This window comes from Netta rufina (assembly GCF_964035555.1).
Source record: "Netta rufina genome assembly, chromosome: 5".
Lineage (NCBI taxonomy): Eukaryota > Metazoa > Chordata > Aves > Anseriformes > Anatidae > Netta > Netta rufina.
In genome coordinates, this window is record NC_140128.1 from 21106677 (window position 1) to 21115163 (window position 8487).

The window sequence follows — 8487 nt, forward strand, 5'->3', positions numbered from 1 at the left end:
ATCCATCTCCCACCTCACAGGGCTTTCTTGGGTCGTAATCAATGCTTGTGGAGCATTCACACGACGGCAGTTTGAAGTAGCCAGCGCGGGTTTGTGGTGCCACCAGAGCTGGCTCTCTGCACGGAGCGGTAGAGACATGGGGCACAAGGGATGTATACATCCTTTTCATGAATACATACAAAAGAACAAATTAACATGCTACTTACCCATGCCACATTCAAAGTTTTGAACATGTTACTTGTAACAATAATATTTGATCACTGCGTGATTTGTTCTGTGCATTTTTATATGGTGCACGCACATTTCACAGTTTTACACATGAAAATTAAGAAGTTAAATGAACAGGTTAAAAATTCAGGCCCTATCTTAAGACATGTTGTCTGTAAACTTGTTTTTTTGAGAAAATTCTAACTAGCAAAACCCTGTGGTGTTAAATTTGAACAAACAGCCTTACATAGACACTGCCTTATAGGAGAGTATTTCTAGAGATATTTTCTTAGTTATGTCCTCACTAACGAGATAGAAAATTCTTTGACACTGTAATTGGAATGTCTGCGAAAGAGTTTCTGTAGTCACGTCTTCTTTAAAAACAAAAGGCAAGCTAAACAAGCCTAAAATCATAAGTTAATTCCAATTTGAATTGCCTTATTTTGAGAGTTTCTTGTATTTATTTTTGTTCAAACTACACCTTATACATACAAGTCAGGGCATGAAAATCCCATCTCAGATTACCAGAAATAAAGCTTTATATTGATATTCATATCTAGTTTAAAAAATCTTTTGGATTTCTTATTTCAATGAAATAGAAGTTTTAGGGAATGAGACTTATAATTCTGAAACTCTGCATTAATTTTCTTAAGCAGTTAATATGAAAAATGTTCTTAAAGTTCTGTCATGTAGAAGACTTCATGCAGGGATTGATTCTATTGCTTATTTCAAACCTGATTTGACAACTGAAGTGAGCTAAAACTAAAAACCTCAGACAAAGCAAGTAGGGTTACATAGGTGTATATATATATATATACATTTATATATATACATATATATATATATACACATGTATGTATATATATGTGTGTATATATATATATATAAAGTGTAATGAAGCTGGACATGAGCTTGGGAATAGAAAGGAAGCCTTTCCCGTCAAGCTCAAACCTGAAGCACAGAAGGCTGGTGCAGATTGCTTCAGTTAGAAGGGGAAGGAAATACCCTTTGTTACAGGGAAGGCAGAGGTACTCTTCATGACAGAGGTACTCTCTTCACAGACACAGGGTGAAAGGCAGAAGGCACAAGTTGCTTCTTATTATGTTAGTCCCCAGCAGACACAGCAGCAGCTTCAAAAGTGGTCCTTGGTGAACGAAAGGAACAGGTTTCCAGGCAGAATTAGATTGGCTGATCCTTCTGCCTCTGACCCTAAATATTGCCTAAAAATTCAATATAATAGATGTAAAGCCAGAAAGAGATTTTCATATAGATCTGCTCACTTCAGATCACTGCAATAAGAGGAAACTGATGTGCAGAAACTCCATTTGCTAGTTGCCTTCCAGGAACCATGCAAAGTTCTGGCAGGCTACATCAGGCAGCTTGCTATGATTTTGCAGAGCTTATTAAACCCTTTGATTTTGGATAAAGCTACTAAAAGTCAAGAATTATGGCCAGTGAACCAGCAAGCAGGGTTATAAGCAGATTTATGACACACTATTTTTCTTAGATTCTATGAAATTTATAAGCATTACAGTTTAATGTTAACTGTTGGGCGGCGATACACACACAGCCCATTTCAGAGCCATATTAAGGAGACATGCAAGGTTTATAAAATTTCACAGGGACACTGGTGAGGGAATTGAAAATCCATAACAAAATAGAATACATACAGGTAGTGTTATGCCCTTATGAGATCATAATAATCAGAGCTATAGAGCTGCTTAAAGTTTCGTGTCACTAATGAAGCAGTAAGAAGCATGAAAACAACTTGGTCAAAGACTTTTTGAATGTGAAATAACACAGGGGACCTCACAACTTAGAGAAGGTATAAAATATTATAAGGAAATCTGTTTATTAATTTAGATAGGTTAGTGTTTTGTTGGTTATACAGAAAGACATTTTAGATAAATGTTTTAGTAAACCTTGAGAAACTCAGAAAAAAAAAAGTCATTAATGATATACAATATTTGTTATTTGTAACTATTGTTGTTATTTGACTTCCACTTAGGAACTGTAATAGTGCAAGGGCTGATTATAAACACAAAAAAGTAAGCATCTAAACACCTGTGCAAGGTGAGCAAAGAATGTATCATTTTCTTCTGTCTGTTTTCTTGGTCAACATGACCTTAGGAATAAAAAAAACAACAGCAGCAGCAGCAATCCACCCTTTCCCACACTGCTTCTGTCTCTTACACTGAGCAGGGCCAAACGAGAAAAGAGCTGATTCTCTTTTTCCCCATGCTTCTAGAATTTGGGGATTTCAAACCACAAATCAATTCAGCAATGCAGGCACTTCTCAAGAGTACAGCATTTCCTTAATCGCCCTTGTTCTCCGATCAGGGCTTGCTTTGCACTTGCAAGTTGTGTAATCTCAGTGGTGTTCACAACCAAAAATCAATGTGCTGTTGTTGGTTGTAGAACACGAAGTCTGTACAAATTATTTTACCACAAGCTGCTTTTCAGACCTTTTCCCCAACATCTTTCATTAAACAACAGAATTGCCAGGTCTGTTTTACTTCAAGGAAAAGACACTGTTTTGCATACAGTTGAAGAATCTGTGTTACAGCACCTTCTCTGTGAGAAAATCTTCACATGCTTTGAAATTGTTGTACTGCTTACACTCATGTTAATTCATTGTGTTGCAAGTACGAGCATTTGTACACAGGAAGAGAAGTCAAAATATTAGTGTAAATGCTTACCCTTTCATCTCAAACTACTAAGGAAAAAATGTTTAGTTTCTAATACAGGTCATTTAGATAAATGCATTCACTTACTAAGAGTGCCCCATCACTGCATAATTCCACAGTGTTAAGGGGAAAGCTTCTCACTGACGTTAGTGGTTCCCTGGTCATCAGTGCACCTGCCTAACAGCAGGTAGAACTTTCTGTACTCTTTTCTTCGACTCTATCCTTGACTTTCTTTATTTTTATTGTTTAAAGCAAATCTTTTATTCATTTCTAAATATATTACTACACTGTTCACCATTTTTGACTCATTTTGATGATCTGCTATTTCAAAAGGAAAGTCAGGAGCATAATCAGTCATTACCCTGAACCTCAATTATGCAAAATCAAGCAATTTTTTCCTGAAGTACTCTTTCTCTAAAGGATTCTTCACTTCACTGCTATTAATAAACAATCAGTTAACCATAGACCACTGTTTTGGTTTCTACAAGTCAATTATTTTGGAAATAAACTAAGAAAGATTCTCTTCCCTAAAGTTTTTATTGACTTTATGTGCAACATAATGATATTTATCTACTGAAAACCAAAAGGAAGTAAGTATTTGAATACGTCAATGCACTACATTATACTAGTTGGCTACATGCATCAGTGTTTACTGAAATCATCATTTAGTTTAATGATTTCTGCGTCACAATTATTCTATGTATACTCACAAAATTCTGTACTGTTTTCTTGTTGCATAGCTGCACTATGGTTTGAGTAACTGAGACTGACAGAACCATAATTCTTTCATGTCTGTAAGAAAATCAGGATCCAAACTTTTATTTTCCTACAAAATTCATTATTTTAGATTATGTTGCCTTATAGTTGGCAGTGTGTAGACAAACCGTAGGAAAGGGAACTGAGTGTGGTCAGTACTTCTGCTACTGATTAGCAAGGGGTTTTTTTTTGTCCTCATCTTTTAAGTGCCTACAGATCACATTCTTGTCATCCAGATCACTCCTGTGGACCAACACTGTGGTATATAATCATATTTCTATGTACTACCAGGAAAATTCTCACTTTGCAGGGGCAAAAAAAGTAAGTAGTTTGCAGAGGGACATCCAGCAGAGCGTGTTATACAAGAAAGCTCTTTTTCCTGTCTGCCTGTACTCCTGAGGAACGCACAAGAAATCATTGTGAAAGAATGAACTGGCATCTGCCATACAAAGGAAGCTGTCCCAAGATTTGAGTTAGACTGGGGATCAAAACATTTATGTCACACACCAATACTGCAATGGCAGGTACCACATTCACATAATCAGCTCTTTGTGCCATGACCCCTTGCCTTTTTTCTAAGCCAAACTACTTTTCACACTGCAATACAGAGTCTACAACTCCTGAGGTCCAGGACGACCCAGAACACAGAAAGATGCAACAGAGCAGGGGGAAGAGCGAGTGCACAAAGACCTAGAATCCAGTCCTATGCCTAAATGTTAACCGAAAAAAAAATAAATAAAAATTAGCCAGACACACCTTATGTTTTAAATTAGGGGAAAAAATAAAACAAACCAAAACAAACAAACAAAAACCTTCCAGGGTAAGTTTAGCACTTTGGTATTCACAAGTGAAACCTAAACACTCAGGAGAGCTGTTGCCCAGGTCAGCATTGGGAAGGAAATAGCCAATTGCTTCCGTTTGGGACCTCACTTATAACGAGGTAATTTTACCTCCAGCTCGGCCCCACAGAAGCCTTGCCCTCAGCAGAGCACCCACAGCACCCCACAGCCCTCACCAGAGGCTTGCAACAGGCATGCCCATGGCATCCTCACCAGCCGGCAGGGGCTTCTGCTGTCACCCACGCAGGACTGGATTCCTCATTTTGGTACAGATGTTCGCCTGATGAAGGGAGGGAAAAGAGGGCAGATCTTTGTGAACAACACCTCTCCTGTTGCTTGCTCATTGAAAAAATCAGTGAGTGAAGCACTGGGAGCTGCTGAGAAGAGATTACCCTTATCACAGGTGAACAAGGAGAGGGCTGTGAGGAGAAGATACACAAAAGAGTCCTGGGGACTCTGGGTATAAGGAAGGCTTGCTTGTGCTATCATCGTGTCTCCCTGTGTGGTTTCACACTACTCAGGTTTTCTGTTTAGAGGCACATTGGGTGTAGGAGTAAAGAAAGAAGAGAGAGTTGGGAATAAGATTTTCTTGGTTGCTTTCTGCTAGATAATTAATATCAATATGTTTTTGTTTCAGGTGCCTTAGGGATTATAGAGCTTGAAGAAATGGGTGGATTTCAGTTGCCTGTTTGCTTTAAAGCTATGATTGAGAATTTCTTTTTGTAAAAGGGGAAAAAAAAAAGGTGCTAAATGTGCCTTGGGAGAGGTGATGGAAAATATTGTGACACTAGTCAAGATGATTGCAAACACAGTAGGGCTGAAATGTGTTCAGCTGACCTAACAAAGCATGAATAATATATCTCCTCATTTGACTACAATATTACTGGTCAAATTGCAAACATATCAAGGTGATTTCAATAACCACGCTGATGTACTATCAGATATTAACAGTTTAGATGTTACAAGGAAAACATCCTAAAATATTGTTTCTAAAGAAACAGTACTAAACATTATGCTTCAAAGCAGTCTTCTTTATAGGGCAAGCACCTTTCCTTCTCTAATAAAAAGTTGACAGACACCACAGTTTTTTAGTGTCACAAGAAGAGCTGTTTTATCCCAATTACAAGCATCTGATTAAATTTAAAGGCAGCATATGTCACAGGAGAAGGGGGAAGGTTCATTTTACCAACAGAGGTTTCAATGAGGAAACCATCACACCATTGATTACATTATATATATAAATCTACTATTGGGGCTATCTTTATGAAGATATTTTAATTATTTTTACTTTTATTTAGAAATCATCTTGAACAGCAAATCTGACAGAAATAAAGAATGCTCACCAATTACCAATAAGTTGATTGTAGGCTGCAATAATTTCAAGACAAATTGCAATTATAGGGCTACAACTCTTTGTTTCCTCCCTCACCTGGTCTTAGAGGAAGACCTAAGAAAGAAGTATAATGGAAAGGATTGCCAGACTTTGTGTTAAAGGTTAGAGAAACTGAATAGCCTTTTGTTTTGTATACATATTAGAATCCTGGGCAAAGGCAAACAAACGCAGCTATGAAATAATACATCCTCTGGAAATCTATTGTTTGTGCATATGTGTAACACTTTTTCACCCAAAGTGTATATGGCTCATTTTTCTGTGTGAAGAACACAAAACAGCTGTATTTTCCTAATAGATGCTAATTGCCTTCAAGAGACACACAGTTCTCTCCTTTTGTCCAGTAGTATGAATCCAGCATGTAGTCGGCTCAGACTACATTAAAAGAATTCGGGCCATTTGAGCTGAAAGTAATTTAACCAAACATTAAGAAACATTTGTTCCTAAATCTTGAATTCTGAACTGTGACTCTGAAATGGGTTCCATATTCCTGTGCCAAATACTTTACATCCAAATCACACTTTAAAACACATATGCATGAACACCGTCAGTTGAGCAAATGTGTCTTAAAAGGCGTACCAAAATAAAAACCCAAGTTATTATACACCTACAATAAACAGGAAAAAGATCTTTTGTTGTCATTGCAAGATGATTTAATGGGTTTCGTATGAACACATTTAATTGCAAAACTAGATTCATTAATGTAATGGAGTTTTTGATATTATGTTGTGCACCTCTCTTTCTTTCTTTTTTTTTTTTTCTAAGATAATTTCTGCCATAAAATATAACAGCCCAAATTTGGGGGAAAAACAAAACAAAACAACAGCAGACCTTGGGATCTTTAAATCCTTGGTTTGAAGAATGTGTTTTGTAGTCCTGGGCAACTGCACACAAATACAACTATGGAATACAGCCTCTATAAACCTACTGTTCCTGCACGTGTTGTGTTTTTTACACCAGAAGTATATGAGGCTCTTTAGCCTGTGTGAAGAATGCAGAACAGCCGTGTTTTCATAATAGATGCTAATTGACTTGAATAGATATGCAGTTCTCTCCTTTTGCCCAGTGGTATGAATTTGGGATAACATGCCTTTTCTTCCCATTCTCTATACATAGACTTTACAGACTGTAGTCAAGGGAATTACTCTTCTGAGTAGGAACAACTTACATGCACATACATTTATGGAAACCAATAGATAACAACATGGATATTTTTCTCATTTGGTGCCTGAAAATCACTCCTTGCCATTTTATCAGCTGTGGATTTTTCCTTGTTGATTTTTTTAATTCCCATTCTTTCTTCCGTGGTAATTTTTACACTGTCATTTCAGGTTGCATAGTTTTTTGTTGTTGGTGGTGGTGGTGGTTTTTTTTTGTGTGTGTGATTTTTTTTTTTAAATATTAGTAAAGTTGAGAAAAGTCATAGAGTAAAATTTTTATCCAGGCGGTATGAATGGCAAAATTTCTACTGGCTGTCCTAACGCCGTGATTTACCTGACTGGGTGTTCCAGGAGCAGCAGCAGTGGCACAATACCTTCTGTAGGTACTTTGTGCTGACAAAAGGAAGTTTAAAAAGAGCCAGAGGAAAGGTTCCTTTCAGGTGGTTCTCTCCTTCCATAATTAAAACCTTAAACTACTTTCCTCTTACCAAAAAATGATATATTTACTTCGTTAATATGATAATCAGTGCTGCCACTGTGGTCTTTTTTTCTACATCTCGCCTTTCCAGTTACAAACACACACGCACACACACTCAGCAAGCACCATGTCAAATGGTACAGCAAGTGGCTGAAAGGCGCTACTAAGACTGTTTTGTTACTAAACAGCTGCTCTCCTCCTTCAGCATTATTCATGAATCTGCCAACTTCTTCCTTTCTGACAGTGAATCTGTTGTGCAGATGAAAGAGGTGTGGCACTCCTCTCTATCTTTGAACACATGAATAAGAGAAAATCTGGTGTTTAATAAACAGTAGCTATCATTATTCCCATTTTGTTATCTTATAATCTAGTCTTTCTATACGAAGTTTCATCTGTAATAAGACTGAAAGGAAAACAGAAAATAATCTTGTTAAGTAACAGAAGTATTTATAGACTATAAACCCTATTACATCTCACAGCTATTATGGCACCAAATTACTTTTGCAATTAGGGGAATTTTTCTTCTTGGTAAAACATAAAATTAAATGCATTCTGGGTATTTTGAGGTAGATCAAGCATTTGAGCTCTATTACTTTATAACTGTCATATGGATTTGCCTATGTAAGCCATTTAAATTAGAGAAGCTACAATGATGCTATGTTGCTATTAAAAAATAAAATCTAAAAGAAAAGTCAATCTTCAACATCCATGTGTCTGAAAGTTTGGACATGAGAGCTATAAGCAAAAATAAGCACATTCCACAGATTCCTGCTCACAGAAGTCATCTCTGCTCCTAGGAGGCTCCTTGGACTTCTATTGTATCTGGCATACAAGTCAGTTTTTTAGCAAAAAGAGTAAAATTACACAGGAAGTGGTCTCCATGATCAAAAAAATTAAAGAAATATTTACTCATAAAAGATAGGGAAGGAATTTCAACACTGCTAAGTGTAATTTAATACAGTCCAGAACT